This window comes from Cupressus sempervirens, chromosome 3 (genome assembly GCF_028749045.1).
Source record: "Cupressus sempervirens isolate cs-2001-9-10 chromosome 3, ASM2874904v1, whole genome shotgun sequence".
NCBI classification, from domain to species: domain Eukaryota; kingdom Viridiplantae; phylum Streptophyta; class Pinopsida; order Cupressales; family Cupressaceae; genus Cupressus; species Cupressus sempervirens.
In genome coordinates this window covers 771292107-771313818 of record NC_143120.1, presented here as the reverse complement: position 1 = coordinate 771313818, position 21712 = coordinate 771292107, and the positions used below count along the sequence as shown (strand labels likewise).

The 21712-nt window shown below is 34.3% G+C and overlaps 2 pseudogenes; one reads left to right on the top strand and one right to left on the bottom strand.

The window, feature by feature from the left end:
* Positions 1–9244: 9244 nt before the first annotated feature.
* Positions 9245–19231, bottom strand: LOC149569075 (putative disease resistance protein At4g33300; annotated as a pseudogene).
* On the top strand, positions 19230–21128 carry LOC149569074 (pentatricopeptide repeat-containing protein At3g24000, mitochondrial pseudogene; annotated as a pseudogene).
* The last annotated feature ends 584 nt before the right edge of the window (positions 21129–21712 follow it).

The window sequence follows — 21712 nt, the reverse complement described above, 5'->3', positions numbered from 1 at the left end:
ACACACACTCCCATCCCCTACTCTCTCTCATGCACACACTTCCATCCCCTACTCTCTCTCTCTCTCTCCCACCCCCTACTCTATCTCTCTGACTCTCTCTGACTCTCTCTCCCATCCCCTACTCTCTCTCTTCCACCCCCTACTATATCTCTCTTCCATACCCTATTCTCTCTCACTCTCTCTCCCATCCACTCTCTCTATCTTTCTCTATCTCACTCTCTACTCTCTCTCTTAATCTCTCTCTTTCTCCCTCTCCCCTACTTTCTCTCTCTCGCTCACTCACTCTCTCTCTCTCCCATCCACTACTCTCTCAAACACACTCTCTCTCCTCCATCCTCTACTCTCTCTCACACCCTCCCATCCCCTTCTGCCTCTCTCTCTCTCTCTCTCTCTCTCTCTCTCTCTCTCCCTTCTCCCACCCCCTACTCTCTCTCTCTCTCTCTCCCGTCCCCTACTCTCTCTCTCTCTCTCTCTCTCTCCTCTCTCTCTCTCTCTCTCTCTCTCTCTCTCTTCCACCACCTACTCTTTCTCACTCTCTCTCCCATCCCCTACTTTCTATCTCTCTCATACACACTCCAATCCCCCCTCTCTCTCTCTCTCCATACTCTCTATCTCTCTCACTCACTATCTCTCTTTTCTCCTATCTGTTACTCTCTCTAACACACACACACACACACACACACTCATCCCCTTCTCTATCTCTCTCTCACTATCTCTCCCATCCCCTAATTTCTCTCTCTCTCTCTCTCTCTCTCTCTCTCTCTCTCTCTCTCTCTCACTCCAATCCCCCCACTCTACCTCTCTCTCTTTCTCTCTCTCACATACACTCCTATCCCCTACTCTCTCTCATGCAAACACACACATAGTTATCTCCTACTCTCTCTCCCATCCTCTCTCTCTCTCACACACACACATATACTCCCATCCCCTACTCTCTCTCTCTCTCCCCTCTCTCTTTCTCCCCTACTCATCTCTCTCTCTCACACACACACTCCCATCCCCTCCTCTCTCTCCCCCATCCACTACTCTCTGTCTCTCTCTCCCATCCCCTACCCTCTCTCTCTCTCTCTCTCTCTCTCTCTCCCATCCCCTACTCTCTCTCAAACACACTCACATCCCATCCCCCTCGCTCTCTCTCTCTCTCTCTCTCTCTCTCTCTCTCTCTCTCTCTCTCTCTCCCCCCCCCCTCTCTCTCTCTCATCTGCTACTCTCTCACACACACATACTCAGATCCCCTACTCTCTCTCTCTACCACCCCCTACTCACTCTCTCTCACACACTGTCATCCCCTTCTCTCTCTCCTATCCTATCCTATCCCCTACTCTCTCTCATACACACTCTCAAACTCTACTATCTCTCTCTCTCTCTCTCTCACACACACACACACATTCCTATCCCCTAATCTATCTCCATTTGTCTATTTGTCTCTCTATCCCACCCCCTACTCTCTCTCTTGAATACTATCATACCCTCCTCTCTCTCTCTCTCTCACACACACACACACACACACACACACACACACACACACACACACACACACACACACACACACACACACACACACACACACACACACACACACACACACACACACCCCTTATTTTCTTACTCTCTCTCCCATCTAGTACTCTATATCAAACACACACACACACACTCCCATCCCCTAATCTATCTCCATTTTTTCTATTTGTCTCTCTATCCCACCCCCTACTCTCTCTTGAATACTATCATACCCTCCTCTCTCTCTCTCTCTCTCTCTCTCTCTCTCTCTCTCTCTCTCTCTCTCTCTCTCTCTCCCATCTCCTACTCTCTATCTCTCACACACACTCTCATTACCTTCTCTCTCTATTTCTATATGTCTATGTCTCTCTCTTTCTCTCAATCCCACCCCTACTCTCTCACACTCTCTCCCACCTGCTACTCTCTCTCTCTCTCTTGCCCCCATCTCCTGCTCTCTCTGTCTCCCCTACTATGTGAAAAATCTATCTCTCCCTATCCCACCCTCTCCCATCCTCTTCTCTCTCTCTCTCTCTATATATATATATATAAAATCATGTATCCATCTTCATCTTTATATCCATATTTCACTAGCTAAATCTCTCTCCCACTCCTCTCTTTTACTATATCTTTCTCACATCTCTCTCTCTCTCTCTCTCTCTCTCTCTCTCTCTTTCTCTCTCTCTCTCTCTCTCTCTCTCTCTCTCTCTCATCACACCCTCTCCCATCCCATTCCCTACTATCCCTATCACTCATTCTCTCCCTCTCCCATCCCCTACTCTCCCTCTCTCTCTATCCCACCCTCTCCCATCCACCCCCCCCCACTCTCTCTCTCTCTCTCTCCCCCCTCCCCCATCCCACCTTCTCTGATCCCCTACTCTCTCTCTATTTATCCTTCCCTTTCTCCCTATCCAACCTCCCACTCTCTCCCCATCCTCTACTCTCTCTCATTCTCTACCCTCTCTCCGTCTTTCCTTCCCTCTCTATTGAAATTCAGGCTTTAAGAGTGTGTGCACTAAACTATGTATGCACTATGCAAGCCTGAATTTAAAAAAATGCTTTAAATAGTCCATACAAGTTATAGAATGTACAAGCTCTAGCACGAACAAGCTATAACACACACACACATTATTTAAAGATTTGGATTCTACTAAGCCTAAGGCTTGGTTTTTCCTTGGGGATCCAACCCAAAGGTTTGGAGTCTCTAAAATAGTCTAAGACATGTTTAGCTACAAATAGTAAAAAAAACTTATTTTTCTTGTGTTCTCTCATTCAAGTTTCTTCATGGTTGGGCATCGATAAAATTAGGTTATCTAACATTGTAGATCTCTATGCTAGCTATATAACCATATAATTTAATTTAAACTATTTCTAGCCATTCAACTATAATTTATTTTGAATGTACTTCCATTTTTTGTCAAAAACCAACATGTACTAATTAGGTTGTAGATTTTAGCCCATTCATCAAATTTTGTAACAACTTAGTTTTTTAGAAACTAGACTCCATTCTACACACTTAAAAAAAAAGAAGTTTTGATTTTAGATTAGTTTTCAATCATATCTAGGGAGAGCACATAGATATTTCACATTTTTGGGTTCTATCCAATTAAAAAATTCATAAGAATAAAATACACATTATAAAATTACCCAAAAAATCTGGGATAATCTACACAATTTTAGGTAATTTTTGAGCAGAGCGATTAAAGAATTTCAAAAAAAAGTTATAATTTAAAAGGGGGGGCGGCGGGGGGGGGTGTCGTACTTTTTGATATGTTATAGTTTTTCTAAAAAAATAGTACCACTTTCTATGGCCCCCATTTTTGAGGACTTAAAACTAAACCATTTTGAAAAAAAATTAGTAGTTTAGGAACTAGATTCAAAGGACTACTACTTTTGTTTTTGTCATATCTTAAAATTTTGAGTGTAACTATCTTCAAATTCATGTTGAAGTTCAAAAATTGTTATTTCATAAAAAAATGTGGCCACTTATACCCCCCTTTTGGCACCACAACTTGGTGCACTTACCCAAGGATGAGATCAAATTAGTTTGATCATCGTCATCAATTGTCAGGCTGGTAAGTGAAAGCTGAGTAGATGAACTAGAAGGTTTAGTGTCATCCTTCCTTTGCTTCTTGGCTACCTCTTTGACTCTTCTCTCTTCTTCCTCTCTTTTCTTCCTATCTTCCTTTGTGTTCCTTCTTATTTCTTCTTCGGATACTCTTTTCTTTTCATATCATCCTTAAGTAATTTCTTCTTGGCCTCTTCTACTTTCATTTTCTCTTCTTCTAATAACTTCTTCTCCTCTTCAATTTGCCTCAGTTTGTCTTCAATGTCCTCAATATGTGGTTCATTCTATTTGGAACCATCAAATAGATTTGTATCCTCAATGTTAATGGTAACATTGATCTGATCTATCTGCATTGTGTCACTGCTCACTAACACTTCTAAGGTTCTGGGTGTAGGTGAAGAGACTTCCTTAGACTTCGCCATCATCAAACTTATGGTTGCCACATAACTTTCACTTCTTAACTTGTATTTCTCACCCACCATAAACAAAAATGGTCTTACCTTATTCCTTAAGTACGGTGCTAGATTGTTCAATAATCTCTTGATTTATTCTTCATCATCAGTCTTGCAAATAGTCCTTAGCATTGACTTCCATAGTTCTAAATATTCTTCTCTAGTTGTTGCCTTCTTCTCAATAAGTATGTCATAGACCTTTTTGTTCATCATGCCTTCAATATCCTTTAGTTTCAAATTGTTAGCTATAATATATCTCATAGTAGAGATATCAATCTAATCTTTCTAAGTTGTTATAAAAATTATAAAATTTGTTCATCTACAAAAAGTTGCCTTCAATAGCAATAATTGAATTTATCTTCTCTATCTTTAGCTTCCAAGGTTGTCAATATTTTCTTGTTGATTTCTTAAAAGTGGTTACCTTCTCTTCCTATTTGACTTCTTCTTCTTCTTCTTCTTCTTCACTAGATTCAACAATTGTCAAAAATGTCTTTTGTCTCTTGCCTAGTCTAGTGGCTTATTGTTTGACCCTTTTAGTCTTTGTACTCACAACTTCCACTAATCTCTCAGATTATCTCTTTGGTTCACTTGGTTGCACAATGGAGACTGCTACATACAGAATGCTTTATTCTGTAGATGTCTCTACAATAGGCACTGACAAAGTTTGCACATTCAATATACCTTGCTTCATAGTTTGCTTGACTACCTATGATTTATTCTAAGTTATACCAACCTCTAATAAACCTTTCTTCATTATTGACTCTATTTTTATGTGAGATGCCTTCTCTGAGGATGCCTAATGAGCTAACTAGGTAATCTCATCATAGGTTCCATGTTCATATTATGCTTTTTCCTTCTCTAATTTCAACAATAAATCAATATATCCAACTACTATTTTGTCACTCAATTCATAACCTAAGGGATCAAGAAATGTTTCCTAAGGTTCTACTGCTTGAATATAAGTAAAATCTATATCAACCATAATACAAATTAATGTCTTCATTAAATCAATTTACAATTATAGGTGCAATTCTAAATCTCTATCTCATCTCATTGCAAAATGTCTTCATTATCAAGTTCCCACTATCCAATATCTTATCTATTGGATGTCTTCTACATACATCTATAATTTGCTCCATTGTACATTTATCACTGCTCATAATCTATGTGACTAAAAAATATGGAAATATTTTAAGCACATGAAAGAATATGTGATTGAAATCTAAATACACAACTATTAGTCCTCTTAATCTTTTCTAGGCTCTCAAGTAGTTACATTCTCATAATTTCACTAAGGTTAACTTGTTCCTTCTCTACACATATCTTGTATGCTACATAGATGAATCTGGCTACCAATTCATCAATCTTTGAACTTTCACATAAGGTGTAGGCAATGATTCTACTCAAGAATCTTACATCAGCTTTCTTAATGGTGCTGATCACCATAGCCTTTCCATTATACACTGCTTTGGTGTAACTCTCAACTTTCTTTTTAACCAATTTCTCGCTTATAGGTACACTTCCTTGTTTACTAAGACCAGTTACCTCATGTATAAGGTTGGCTAAGATATCAACCATACTATCTTCCATCCATAGTTTTTCATCATGTATCCTACTTAATACAATCTATGTCCAATTCATGGTAGAAATGATATTTAAATAGATCTAGTTCCTTCAAATGTTCAAATATGGGCTTCATAGTCATATCATGGTTAAAGACCAATTCCATATCTTTGTTCATATATTCACTCCCAATAGATTCAAACTTACTATTAAGATAATTTCCTCCATCTTCCAAATATACTACATTGTTCAGAGTAATGGATAATGCTAAACTAGGGTTTCCCTCTATGAGTTTCATGAAAACAACCTTAACCTTAGGTTTGTCCTCATTTTCAACATTATGAACTATAAACATATCCCTGCTTCTAGCAAATATGAACTTTTATCGAATAAAATTTGTAGATAAATGATAAAATATCTCTTCTAAAAATAGGGTTTGCTTCAAAATTTCCTTAACAAGTTTCTTCTAAGTGCTCTCTTCTTCAGATGTATTCATAATGAAGTAGTAATCAGGTCTATACTCCATTTTATTCCTTCAACTTGAACTTGCATTAATTTCATACTTTACAAACACAAAATAGTTGTCAATTACATTTTATAATCAAATAGCTGCTCAAGATATTATATCCAATCTTTAGAGGCCACTTGAGGTATTCCATAGCTTTCTCTTATCATGAAAAACCTCCACAAAACTTTGATTCATAAAAGTCTTAGAAAAAACATTTTTTTTTATCTTCTACTACAGAATTAACTTTCTTTGTAACAATAGTAACTCTTAATTCCTTCACAACTAGTTTAGATAAGCTCCAAATTACAAGCGAGATTAGATATTCTCTAAGCTTATCTTGAAATAGCTTTTCCGAACTTCACTACCCACACTTTGGTCTCTAAGTGAAGTTAAAAATTTTGGTGCTACAAACAAGCTTAATTCAACTTAATTGAATCAAACTTGACATTTGACTTCATTCTTCTTGTCTCATCATCTTCTAGCTTTTCTTTAGAGATGTCTAATCCTTTTACAAATTCCTCATTATGTTCTTCTCCAAGTTCATTGACTACATTTCTTTGATCCTCACTATCATTTTTAGTTCTAGAGTTCCTCTCATGGTTTCTTTTATCATTTCTCCCATCATTCCTTCTATTTCCAAAGTTTTTTCCATTGTTTCTTCTATCTCTAAAGTTTGTGTCCATTCTACAATAATTTGTTGTATGTCCAAAGTTGTTGCATAATTGACATACTAGCACTCTACTTCTAGGATACTATTGATCATCATGTGCATGACAATTTTGAGCAATGTGTCCAAAGTTGTTACACTTATAACACATAATATGTCTTCTTTCCTCATAAGGTCATCATTCTCTAGATGTCCTTTCATTAGATCTTCTTCTATCTATAGTGTTGGTATTTCTAGACATTCTACTATTCCTTCTATCATTATCATACTTAAGTTTCCTATAATCAATTGATTTATAACCCATACCATGACAATTTAATATGACCTATTCCAGTACATGAAAAAAACTTACCTCTAAATTCATACCTGGATTCCTTAGGAGATTCCACTTACTTTGGTTTTTCCAAAATTTCAAATTCCTTGTCTTGTCTAACTTCTTTAGGTTTATCAGAAGATTGACTAGATTTAATCTTATCATCAGATTTATCTTTTTCTTTTGGATCTGATCTAATCTTAGGTTTCTTCGTAGACATGTTAAATAGATAACCAAGACTAGTCTTATCATAAGTAGGTCTTTGTATTGAAATTGAATCATCAAGCTTTTCTGTACTAGAATAAATCTTCTTAAGTCACTTCTTACACTGATTTAATTCACCTTTCATAATACTATTTTACTTCTAAATTTCTTCATGATCTTCTTTCAATGTTTCAAACTTAGATGTCTTCTTTGCCAAACTTTCGCCAAGATTTGCATTCTCAATTCTTAAATCAAATTCAACTTTGCTAGGATGAATCCTCAAAGTCATCTTTAGATTTTTAATCTTTAATTCATGCTTCAATATCTTATACCTTGCCTTCAACTTAGAATAATCATCGTCACTAGTTTAAAATTCAATAGATTAAGGCTTGGATTTGAGATGTTCAATCTTTTCCTTCAATTATCCAATATATACTTTGGAGTCCTCATATTTTTCCTTCAACTTATCTCTTTCTTTAGTAAGGAGATCAATTTGTTCAGGTGCCTCTTCAAAGTTCTTCATCAACTGCTTATTATCCATAGGGATCTTACTCAAGTTGTTAAGCCTCTTTAGAGTAATTGTGCTTCGATACCAATTGTTAGAAATAGGGATTACAAAGGAGGGGGTGGGGGGGTGGTGAATAAGAAATCGAAAAAATTTAGTCACCAAATGGATATTATTTCTTACTTTAAACCATACCTAACAAAGTAATAAAGTAATGTTGAATAGTAACAATAACCATGCACAAAGATAACTCATAACACCATATTTCGTTAACTAGGAAAACCTTGGCCAAGGGAAAATCCTAGTGAGGATAAAACCCACTAGATAATATACTAATATATAAGTTCCTTGTTAGAGGATGGACCTTGTTAGGATTCAATGAGAAAATTCAGTATAAGGAGTCCTTGTTAGGAGACTTTGAATCCCTGTTAGGAGATTCCAACCCTATCATGAGTTGTGCCAACCCTGTTAGGAGTTGTAGTATAGTAGATGCAAGATGAGCCCACTACCCAAACATGTACTTCCAATTACAAGAAGCACTCACTATCCAAACAAGTAATTAGAATTCTCAAATATAGATTCATTCTTAGTTTGATCTTAGCTCTCAAAATAGCTTCACAAATTTTGCATTTATCACTTTCACAGTAAGTTCTCATATCACAATACTCAAACAACTTACATCACAATTACACACTTCTTATCACAAGATGTCCTTTGCATAAATAGCATGTCTTTACAAAAATTGCTTCTAAGTCAGCTAAGACCATAATACACTTTTCCAACTTAATGTAAACATCTAGGATATCAGCCCCAATTAGATAAATAGTTATTTTGTAAACAAAATAATTCCTTTCCTTTAATTCCACTATCCTATTTCATTAAAATAGAGTATCTCTTTTTGGTATAGTCCATACTAACTTTCAAGGTTATACATTTCATCATCAACATGTATACTATTTCCATCTAACTTTGCTAGTCATAATATGATGTCAAGAAAAATGTTACAAACAAAACAATACACTATTGTATACCAAATTCATACTTAGATAATTTTCTAATTACCAAAAGCTAAGTATATTTATTTCCAAGGTTTCTTGTAAGCATGTACATTATGTGTTGTCATAAATGATAATAATTACATATCCTCATTAGCCAATTGTCAACAATGTGTTCTTGGCCATCATGTGACAATGGCTTACAAGTGGATTCATGAGAGTTCATTGATACATGTAATTAAGGCTTGAATTTGATAGGATTCATCTTTTTTGTGTGTAAACTAAATAATTTAATAATAGTGGCCACTCAAATCCTTCTAACTTATATTACACATTAGTTTTTAAAACCCTTTTCTTGATCTTCATTTCAATCACCACTATAAGAATAAAAAAATATAGTTACTCATCATAAAATTACTCATATCCTGATATTGAATTCCCCACTATAGAACTAATTGCTGAAGAAAAATTATCATTCCAACCACTTCAAGTCAAATTTTTGTTTTGTAATTGTCACTTTAATGTTAGGGAGGATTCCAAACCATTGTCTTACCAAATTATAATCAAATATTAATTGACATATTAGTCAAGTTTGTTATTAGTGACAACACTTATTCATATTTTGTATGGCTAATGAGCTCATTGAACAATCTACAATGTTTTCCATGTAATTCAATTGCCATCGAGCTCTTTAGTTGCTACCAAGTCTTTTGGACTAATTCTAAGTGGCTAACGAGCATTCCAGTGGTTACCAAGGGAATTTAGTTAGTGTGAAGTGCAACAGTTCAAACTAAGAAGAATTAGGCAGTGTGAAGTCTAGCAGTTCATCCCAAGTATTTCAGTGGTAAACAAGCTTTGCAATTTCCACTGAGTTTATAGTTCATGAAATATAAAGCTAGTGTTAACTGAGTCATATGTGATGATTAGTGTTTATCAAGTGATTTAGTTTATGGCAAGTGACATAGTATTTACTGAGTCACTAGTGTAGATTGAGTTCAAGACTATTTTGAGGTGATTAGTATGGATTGAGCTTCTACTTTTACTAAATGCATGACAATGTTGAGTAATGATAGTGGATGTCAAGTATCAAAACTTCACCAAGTCAGTCTTTAGAACCCAAGTATCTTTATTTGGGCTAACTTTGTACTATTGGTGTTAACTTGTATATTGGCCGATTTTGTAATTTTGTAAATTGGATTGGTATATATGTAATGTATTGTATCATATCCAATGTAGTATGCAAGATAATGAACATGTAAGAATGTGAATGATCAAGTAGCAGATAAAGTATATTGAAGGCCGAATTAGAAAGGAGCATTAGAGACATATCCATCACAAAAGGTGATCAATACTTCAAATAATCTCTATCAACAAATTAGTTGTAAGTCAGAGATCAACTATTTCATTATAACAAATGAATCAGTCTAAATCCTTTCACAAGGTAGACTTAACAGTCTTTCTTAAATCTCTTAATAGAGTGCATATGTTGTTGTGTGTTTATAAATCCTTCAACAAGGTAGACCTAGAAGTCCTAATTGCTCCTAATAGGACAGATCATTAGAAGTGATCATTGTAAGCCTTAAGCAACCAACTTTATGCTACAGTATTGAAGTTTGGTGGGTATCATCTTCACTCCAATTTTACTTTCTATTTGGAAGGTTTTTGGGTCACCAAATTATTATGTTCAAGTGTTATCAATATATGATATTTGGTATATTGCTATAAAGTGCTGAATTTGATAAAGTTTTAGAGGTTACTGATTCATCCCTCCCCTCTTAGTAACCTAACATAGTCTTGAATATTTCCAACAATTGGTATTAGAGCTTTGTGGTTCTTAGGATAAAGTTTGACAGCTTGAGCAAAGATCAAAGAATAATGGAGATATTCAAACTTGACAAAGCCATTGACAATGAAAAGCTAGATTTGGATATGGCCATAGCTCAACTCAAGAAAGTAAAGGAGCAACTTTCCTAATCCCTAAAAAGAAGGAAGGAACTTGTAAATCAAATGAATGATCATCAGTACATTGAAGAAAGAATTGAAGATTTTTTCCCTTCAAGTAGTTAAGATGAAGCAAATGATGCAATCAAAGAGCTCTTAGAGAAGAATGGTTCCCTGTAAGAAGTAAGAAATCTCAAAAGAAAACAAGAAATTTAGTTAGTAAGGCTATGTGAAATCTTGAAATAGAAAAAAAAAAAAAAGAAGGCATGGATGGAAGAAACAATGAGATCTAGAACCAATCCCTTCAACATGCAGATCTTATGGATCAAATCTCCAATGAAAATGAGGAAATCATGAGCCAAAGACAGATCGATGAAAGATTAAGAAATGATCTAAATTTGGAAAGACAAATCAATGAAAGAATAAGAAATGAGCTGAGATCTAAAAAATAAATCAGTAAAAGATTGAAATATGACCTAAACACTAAAAAGAAAATCAATGAAAGAATGATAAAATCCCAAGTAGACATGAATCAATTAGATCAATCGAATGAGTAGAATCTCTATAGAAAAAAAGGTAAAGCAAGAATTGGATACAAATAAGAAGATGAATCCTCCAAACAAGGTACTCAAAGGAATCAAATACCTACTTGCAATCATTGTGGTAAAATAGTTCATACATCAAACAAATGTTGGAGTAATGGTAAAGAAAAATTCAATGGTGAATGCTACAATAGCAATCAGCATGGTCACAGGGCTAATGAATGCAAAGAGAAACCAAAATTTGAAGGCAAGTGTCACAAATGCAAGAAACAAGGTCTCAAGGCATTAGATTACAAAACTAAGTCATTCAATCTAGTAGAGAAAATTGTGAAAGCAATATTTAGTTGGGACTACAACACTTGGTGTAAATGTCATTATTGTGGAGAATATGGACACATTGGCATGAACTATGTTAAAAATCACACAAGGAAGAGAGATACCACCATAAGATGTTTCACTTGTACCAAACTTGGTCATCTAGCCAAGAATTGCATGAATACAGGTAGAGTTGAAGATGAAAAGAAAGAAAAAGAAGATAAAATTTGAAAGTAGATGAGGGAATAATGGATTCCTAAATCTACCAAGGAAGCTAGTTCAAGTAATGATGGTCATGTCACTCAAGAAGTGGGTGACTCCACCATTTTCAACTAGGTTTCCAAAGGTGAACTAGAATTGTGCTATCATGATCACATTCAGACAATTCCAATTCAAAGGTGACAAATATCCAAATCAATATTCAAGATACAAAAGGATCACTGAGGAAGATTGATATTAGTTATATCACTAAGTTACCTTCTCTACTATGTAAGGTTAGGTCATAGACTCTACTATTTAAGGTTGGAAGTAACAAGTCACACATAGTTACCGAGTCATGAAACCTTCATTGAGTAATCAATTGAATAGTGGATGACAGGCTATCAAGCATAATGTCAAGTAGGATGTTATCATAGCTACCTTCATATAGAACATTAATGGTGAAATTTTAACAAAAATTAGGAAATCAAATTCATTTTCACTGAGAAATCTAAGTATTATTGTGAAGAAGTGAATTGTAGAGTGACAAAGCAACATTGAACAGAATTTGCAGCTAAATTCTTCAAATTTTTCATAGCTTACCAAGTATCCATGCCATCAAGTAGCAAAGCAAGGAAAGGGTTAGAAATTTTGGTCTAAGGAGTAGAATGGAAAGCACCTAATTTCAAACTTGTGTCAGCAATTTTTGAAACCCTCGACCCAAACGAAGCACAATCGAAAATTCCTCCTAAGGTAATTGTCATTAATGACATCTGAACTCATTTCAAGTGTGCTATTCAAGAAATTGGAACCCTAGAAATGGATGATTCCTTAGGAGAATTATGTGTTAATGGAGTTCTCAACCCCAAGCATAAACATTTGGAAGACAAAGGTTTAACCCACATTCCTCACCTGCCCTGAAGCTTTCAAATAAAATGGATCAGATACATCCTTAGCTGAGTTCACAATGGTCAGTTATGGCTTGAACAACTAGTTTAGATTACCAAGAAAATGATTCATTGTATCACTAGCCTTCCCATGCTCACCAAAGCCAAAGTGACTTCTCAGTAGATGTTAAGGATGATGATAGTGATGATGAAGAAGAAGAAACTTACACTAAGAACACACATTTTGACAATGAGGAAGTTGAAGAAGATAAAGAGGAAGAAGCTATCATAGAAGATAAAGAATATGATGAGGATACTGACCCTATGAAGATAGAAGTTGTAGTCATTGCCTCACTTCCTCACTCTTCAAGCAAACCAATAGCCATATCAAGCTCGAAGATAGCTTCAACAAGTTTGATTGTGACAACTATTGACACATCAAATGTCCAATCACTCTTTGCTCCCTTATAACTTAGTACATCACTGATAGAAGTGTCTACCACTTCATCTGCTGATATGCAACATCCCTCTTCTTTAGCCACTGAGTCAACATCATCAGTAATGGATATAGTATGTTCTATAATTTTGATCTCTTTAGTAGTAAGTACTTTAGTTTTGAATACTATATTTTTTTCTACTTTAGTTTTGGATTCAACAAGCATTCATATTATTATCCCATTAGTAAGTACATATCAATTTTCTTAGCAAGTCCTAGTATATCTACAATTTTTTCCATTCTTGATTCAAAGGGATTAAGTATAAGGATAGTTGAACCCAAGGTTCAACCGAGTATAAGATTTTTTGGTAGAGGAAATGAGATAGAGAGGATATAGACCTAGATGAGAAAATAGAAATTCCCAAATGGGACTTTGGTAATATCACTATGGATCAAATAGATATAGCTGGTCAACTCCTCCAAAAGAAAGCAAAGCAGAAGAGATTGAGAGAGGAAAGAGATAGGGAATACAAAATCATAGATGATGCCAAGAATATTTTGATTGTAGCTATAGGTGTTGAAGTTGATACTTCTCAACACATTTTGTTGCAATTAGAAGAGGCAATCTAGAAGTTCAATGAGGACACTAGCAATCAAGATAAGTTGATTGAGAAAGTAGAAAAGAAATTTGATAATAAAGTGCTTGAGCACATTTCTCAGCAAATAGCCATCCAACAAATGGGGCTTTCCTCAATTTTGACCAATCTTGAAAACTCTTGCACAAATGTAACATCACTTTTTGGAAAGTTGTGTGATGGTACCAAGTTCACAAAGGAGATAAAGAGAAAATTGACAAAGATTGATGAAGATTAGAAGGCTAGTGCATAGTAGTTGCAACTTGACTCAAGTTCAAGCCCTGCACATCATGTGAAAATCAAATTCTTGTCAGATATGTAGGTAGAGTTGTTGAGAGAAGAAGCAAGGATCAAGTCTACACTAATAGATATTTAGAATATGATCCTTCCTATTATGGATACAATATAGAAGCATATTGTTTATTCAAAAACATTGATCCATGACAACAACTTCTCCATTGCAGATCATGTGATACAACTATTTGCAAAAGTGCAAGTTGCTCTACATACGTGCAAAGTTTTGCAAGAGAACTGGGACAAGACCTTATCACTTATTCTTAAGGTACATTATAATTTTCTTTCTCATTTTGGTGTCTCCATGTAAATAAGTTTTGAACAAATCTTTGCCATTATTGTCAAAAAGGGTGAGAGACACTAAGTATGCTATATATAGTGAGAGACACTTATTATGGTATTTATTTTTTATGGGGGAGAATAATGCAAAGGGAGAAAGTGTATATAGTAGAGAATTTGCAAATATAGTATACTGTATATACTTACAAAGACAAATTTTTAAAAATATCAAAAAAAGTATACCATACTGAGCTACTATCACATTGAGATGTATATACATTTTGGCTTACAAGTGTTTTGTCACTAATGTTAAAGGGGGAGATTGTTGACGTATCAATCAAGTTTGTTATTAGTGACAACACATATTCAGATTTTGTATGGTTACCAAGCTCATTGAACAATCTATAGTGTTTTCCATGTAATTCAGTAGCCATCAAGCTCTACAATTGCTATTGAGTCTTTTGGACTAATTCTAAGTGGCTACCAAGCATTCCAGTGGTTACCAAGGGAATTCAGTTAGTGTGAAGTGTAACAGTTCAAACCAAGTAGAATTAGGTGGTGTCAAGTCTAGTAGTTCAACCTAAGCAGTTCATTGATTACTGAGCTTTGTAGTTTCTACCAAGTTTATAGTTCATGGAATATAAAGCTAGTGTTAACCAAGTCATATGTGATGATTAGTGTTTACCAAGTGATTTAGTTTATGACAAGTGACATTGGATTTACTGAGTCACCAGTGCAGACTAAGTTCAAGACTACTCTGAGGTGATTAGTATGGACTGAGCTTCTACTTCTACCAAATGCATGATGATGTCGAGTAATGATAGTGGACCCCGAGTATTAGAACTTCACCAAGTCAGTCTTTAGAACCTGAGTATCTTCATTTGGGCCAACTTTGTAATATTGGTGTTAACTTGTATATTGGTGGACTTTGTAATTTTGTAAATTGGATTGGTATATATATGTAATGTATTGTATCATATCCAATGTAGTATGCAAGATAATGAACATGTAAGAATGTGAATGATCAAGTAGCAGATAAAGTATATTGAAGGCCATATCAAAAAACGAGCAGCAAAGACATATCCATCGCAAAAGGTGATCAGTACTTCAAATAATCTCTATTGGAAAATCAATTGTAAGCCAGAGATTAACTATTTCATTCTAATAGGTGAATCAGTCTAAATCCTTTCACAAGGTAGACTTAACAATCTTTCTTAAATCTCTTAATAGAGTGCATACTTTATTGAGTGTTTGTAAATTCTTCAACAAGGTGGACCTAGCAATCCTAATTGCTCCTAATAGGGAAGATTTTCAAAAGTGATCATTGTAAGCCTTAATAGACCAACTTTATGTTGTATTATTGAAGTTTTGTGGGTATCATCCCCACACAAGTTTTACTTTCTATTTGGAAGGTTTTTGGGTCACCAAATTATTGTGTTCAAGTGTTATGAATATTTTATGTTTTAAGTTTCTCATGCATGCAACTAGATCAATAGATGATAATTGTTATATTGCTATAAAGTGCTGAATTTGATAAACTTTTAGAGGTTACTGATTCACCCCTCTCCTCTCAGTAACCTAGCATAGTCTTGAATATTTCCAACAATATCACATACCACAAAGATGTAAGCCCATTAGTTGATTGAGGAACTCTAATATATTTTTTGCACTCTCACATGTCAAGATATTGTAGTTTGCTAAGATTACCCAATTTGGATGGTAGTGTCTCTAGGCATTAACACTTTGAAATATCAAGGAATTTTAGGTTTCCAAAGTTACAAATTTAATTAGCCAATTCTTCTAGTGCTAGACAAGAACTTAATGTCATTCTTACCAAATATCCTCCAACCTTCCCAATATTTCTAGGTATCTTGTCAAGCTCATGGTAGCTAGTGATGGTTTTTATAGGTAAGCTAAATTACAAATGATATTAGGTAATTCCTTGTTATCCACATAGTATCTAACATTAATCTCTTCTAGTGTACTCAACTATGAACAAACTTCTAGGTCTAATGACTCATAATCACTTTTGCATAATAATAATGATAGTTTTCTAAAAAGAATTAAGGTACATTGTAATCTTCAAGTGGGGGTATAGTAATTTTTTGAAGCCTTCAATTCTTCAACTAAGCCAAGAAACTAAAGACTAGCATACCACCAAGTTTACTATTTATGGAATTGAGGTTGATTATGATGAGAACTTTCAACTCAAGTATTGTCTACAAAAATCTAGTGAGGAGAACTTCAATTTTAGTGAATACTAATACAAGAGCCTGAGCATTTGTAAACTCCAACTCAAGAAATCAATTCTCTTTCTTTGGACCCATGTGAATAGAAATAATCATAACAACTTTAATAATTTCATGTGAGTAGTTTTCCCAGCTACAAAGTGAACCTAATCTCATCCTTTTTTATATGCTTTCAAGTCTATTTTGCTCCACCAAATAAATAGCCAAGCATCACAAAATATCACATTGAACCACATATAGCTCACAAGTGCTACCTTCATTAATCTTAAATGTTATTTGTTTCACTAGTTTCTTGTTATATCCTCTATCAAGAATGCTTTATTTCTCAAAGGCATCGTAAAAAAAGAGGGACAGGGCATCTTTCTCTTTGAGTAAAGGAAAATCATAAGTCTCATCAAGCCATCTACAACTGTGTGTGGTTGTAACTAGTCTTGTAGCCCTTTGCTTCAAACAACAAAAATTTAAGATTGTTGTCTTCCAACCAAAAATCATCTAGCATGACAAAAATATTTTGTGGCTCATTGCTATGAAGTCATTCATTAATTTGTCTACAACCATATTGAATGCTTTAAAGATTAAGTATTGTTTGCGACCTAAAAATCTATGTTCATGTGCTCTTAAGAATATTCTAAATATCTAGAGACTCTGCAACTTTTTGAAATATTATCTTGTTTCCAAAGTGTTCCTTCACTTGGTGATCCATGTAAAGAGTAGCTACCAAAGTTTTTTTACCACTGCCTCTCATTGTGGTCACTCCTAGCTTGTTAAAGTTATGATCAAATCATCATATTTTCAACTCCCATACTAACTCAAACCCATAGGGTTGTTGGGTAATTTTGGAAGGGATAGTTCTATAAGGGGTGGTTCTATAATAGTTACTCCAAGAATGGGTAAGCTCCTTGAAGATGAATGCTAAAAAGATGACCCACTCTTGCTACAAAATTTTTCAATGCAAGAGAAAATCCATCTTGCAAATGAGAAAATCAATAAGAAAATCCCTCAAAAATTCCTGCTTGCAAACAAAAAAAGCCATCTTGCTGACCCTTCAACAATCAATGCTAAAATATATAGTGCAACAACTAGATGAATAATTGATTCGATATTTTTGAGAACAATATATTTTTATTAATTGATACAAGTTTTCTTATAGTGAAATTAATGTAGTGTTAATAGAGAGGGATGGTATAGAGAATTGTGTAGGTGTTTATTAATGTTTGCCTCTATTCTTGAAATATTGTTGTGTGACAATGGAGGTGATTGGAGTAGAGAGGAAACTATTTTCCCCTCTAACAAATGTAGAATTCTATATGTCTGGTAGAGGAAAATGGATTGAACTCCAATAGGAGTCATGTTATTCAAGTTTACAATTACTTATTTCTACAAGGATTAATTGGTAGTTAATGTTGAGTTGTGATGTTAATAATAAGTGGGTTATTACAGTAGAAGCGGTATAACAAGATAGCATCATTGATGGATGCACAACTATTTCTTGCTCCTCCTTCCTCACTATCATATTCATCCTCTCCTTCAATAGCTTGACTCTATATGAGGAAGAGAAGAGGAGGTTCAGGGTCCAATATAGGGGCACCAATGTTCAAGGATTCTGAAGAAGCCAATAATTATGAGAGGAAAATGGACTCTAAATGGGAGCATAAAATATAGAAATTCAATTGTGCTTATTCTAGTATTTATGTAGAGCACCTAATGAAATCTCCATTGACCTTAGAATGAGATAAGTGTTTAGACCTTTAGGTGGCAATTTCTCTATTCTTTTTTTGTATAAAGGCTTGACAAGATTTATGCATCTAGACTTTATAACAAGTATGTTGTATGCACTTTAATCACATGCCTATGCTTGATTAAATTTAAGTTTGTTATTAGGTTATTTGTTTAGCTAGAGTTGTTATGTTTTATTTACATTTTGCATTTGGTTATACTCTTTGAGGTCTAGCTATTCATTTGTTATCTACTATATTGTTACTTTTGATGTTGTTCATATGTTAAGATTTTCTATTTTGAAATTTTAGTCAATAGTTATATTAGTATATACTATATTTCTGTAGAACTACAATATATGGGAATTTTGACCTCTATTCTCTATTTTCTTAAAATGGTATATGCAAAATATTGGACTTGTCTATGATATTTAATACATACATAGTTCATTCTTAGTAAGCCATTGTTGTAAGATGGTGTTATTTCATAGAAAGTAGACATAAGATACATAATTTTGTACTTTGTTATCTATTTTATTCTAAAGTTAAATATTCAAGAGGAATTGTCTAATTGGTAACTTAAATACATGAATGCAAGTGTGAGTGGAGGTTTTTCTTACTTAACATTTATGGTTATCCTGAATTGTTGTTTTATGAACTATTGAGAGGCTACAATTCAAGTAGATTTATAAATCAATTTATTTTTATGTCACCATATAAATGTAATATTTTACCACCTATTGTATTCTTTCATATGCATACTATTTAATCTATTTCATGCACTATATATCAATTCTAATAGTGTAATGATAAGCTCATTTTTCTTGACTGATAACATAGAAAATTGAGTGAACTACCCCTTGGTCTTACATAGAAAATTGAGACCTCTAGTTTCCTTAAAAAAGGAAAGGACTACAAACTAAAACTTTCTCTATTAGTGCTACACCATATAAACCCTTCAACCCCATGTGTAAACAATTTAGATGGTATGATAATAAAAGAACATTTTTCTATACATACACTAAATGTTTTATATTGCTACCATTTAAGTAAATAGTATGATCTATCATTGACTTTTGTAGATAACATTCTATGTTTTGAGTGGTGGTTAACTATGATCATTAATAAGAATGGGCATTGAATTAGGAACACATTTTATGTTGTCATTCTTAGTGCTTGTGCAAGCTTAGCATCTCTGCAAGGTGGTAAAGCAATGCATGCTCACATATTTAGAATAGTAATGGCTTTAGATGTGTAAATAGGCATTAGAATTCATGGCATGTATGTCAAATGTGGGGTTTTGGAAGATGCAAAGAAGGTTTTTGCCAAATTACTTGAGCAATATGATGTTTCCTGGAATGGGATGATTTTTGGATATGATAGGTATGGATATGCTGATGAAGCCTTGAGATTATTCTTATAGATGCAATAGGAAAACTTGAAACCAACACCTTTCACTTTGACATGTCTCCTTAGTGCTTGTGCAAGCATATTACTTCTGAAACAAAGCAACCAAATCCATAGTTACATTGCTAAAAATAGTTTTGATTCAAATGTAAGTTTAGGAGATGCTCTAATTGATATGTATGCTAAATGTGGAAGTTTGGAAAATGGAATCAAAGTGTTTGATAGGATGGCAAAACCAAATGTGATTTCATGGAATATGCTAATTGTAGGCAATCTATGCCATGATTAAGGTGAAGACACATTGGAATTATTTATGAAGATGAGATAAACTATCTTGAAGTCTAGCCAGTGCACCCTTACTATTGTTATCAGTACTTGTGCCTTAGAAACTTTAGATATTGGAAAGAAAGATCACCATAACATAAGTCAAATAGGATTTGCATTGGATGTCTTTGTTGGTAGTGCTCTTATTGACACATATGCAAAATGTGGGAGGATAAATGATGCACTCCAAGTGTTTGATGAAATTCCTAATAAAAATGTAGTTTCATGGATTACAATGATTGCTCGATATGCCTAGGATGGATGTGGAAAGGAATCCCTTCAACTCTTTGAATAAATGCTACTTGTGGGCATGAAGCCAAAAAACATTACTTTTGTTGGTTTTCTTGTTGCATGTTTCCATGCTAGTCTAGTAGATGAAGGTCATTATTACTTTGATTCCATGAGGAGAAATCATGGCATCACACTAGTAGCAGAACAATATACATGTGTGATTGGTCTATTTGTGTGAGCTTGGATTTTAGAAGAGGTAGAGCATTTAATAGACAATTCACCATTTGAACCTAGAGCTTTTATGTGGGGATCAATTCTCAATGCTTGCAGAATTCATGGCAGTGAAAAGCTAGCAAATTATGTAGCAGATTGCCATTTTAAGCTGAATCCAAAAATTTTTGCACCATATGTTCTTCTATCAAACATATATGTCGAAAATGGGAGAATGTAGCAGAGGCGAGAAAGGTGATGAGTGGTAAGCTTGTGAAGAAGCATCTTGGCTATAGCTAGGTTGAAATACAAAACAAGGCACATATATTTAGATTAGAAGATGGATCACACACACAAATTGGAGAGATCCATGCAATGTTGGAAAACCTAAGTACACAAATGAAAAAGGAAGGTTACATACATGACATAACCTTTGTTTTGCTTGACATGGATGAGGATCAAAAGAAATGCCTTCTTCTTCATCACGGTGAGAAACTTGCTTTTGCATTTGGGCTTTTTAATGATTGTCCTAGTGTGCCAATTAGAATTGTTAAAAAACTTTAGGTATGTGGTGATTTCCATATTTCCATGAAGTTCATCTCTAAGATTGTGGGATAGGAAATTATTATGATGGATGCCACCTAATTCTATCATTTTACAAATGTAAGTTTCTCTTGTACAGATTATTGGTGAGAGTCAATAAAATAGATGACTAAGCTTTAATGAATCATATGATCACTGATGATGCTAATCACTTTTCTATTGCAAAGAAATTACATCTATGATGCAAAAATTGAATTTCCATATTTTGGAAGTGATAAGTATTCTTTGTGCCAATGACAAAAAAATTAGTTTTAAAAAATCTGCAGGTTCATAGGAAAAAGTGAAAGAATTTAAATTGAGAACTACCATTGGAATTCATCTAGTGTTGAGCACAAATTCATAAACTTAAAAAATATGATTGGTGATAGTGTTTCAAAAGCATAGCATGATGAGTATCACATGAATTCCCTTCCAAGTGTAGGATATGGAATCTAGAAGAATGCCTATAGAAACTTATTGTATTTTTCCAATGCCTTATACTTTCTCATGCACTAAACATTCAAGTGTCGAAGAAGAGAATGATGCAAAGTGGAAGAGATTCTAAAAGTTCTTAGGAAGTCATGACAAGTAAGTTCAATGGTGACATGAAAGAGTACTTAAAGAAAAATGCAGAACAACTTGAAGAATCAAGAGAGTGAGCAGTCGGATAGAGTATGTCTTAAGGAAGAACCAAA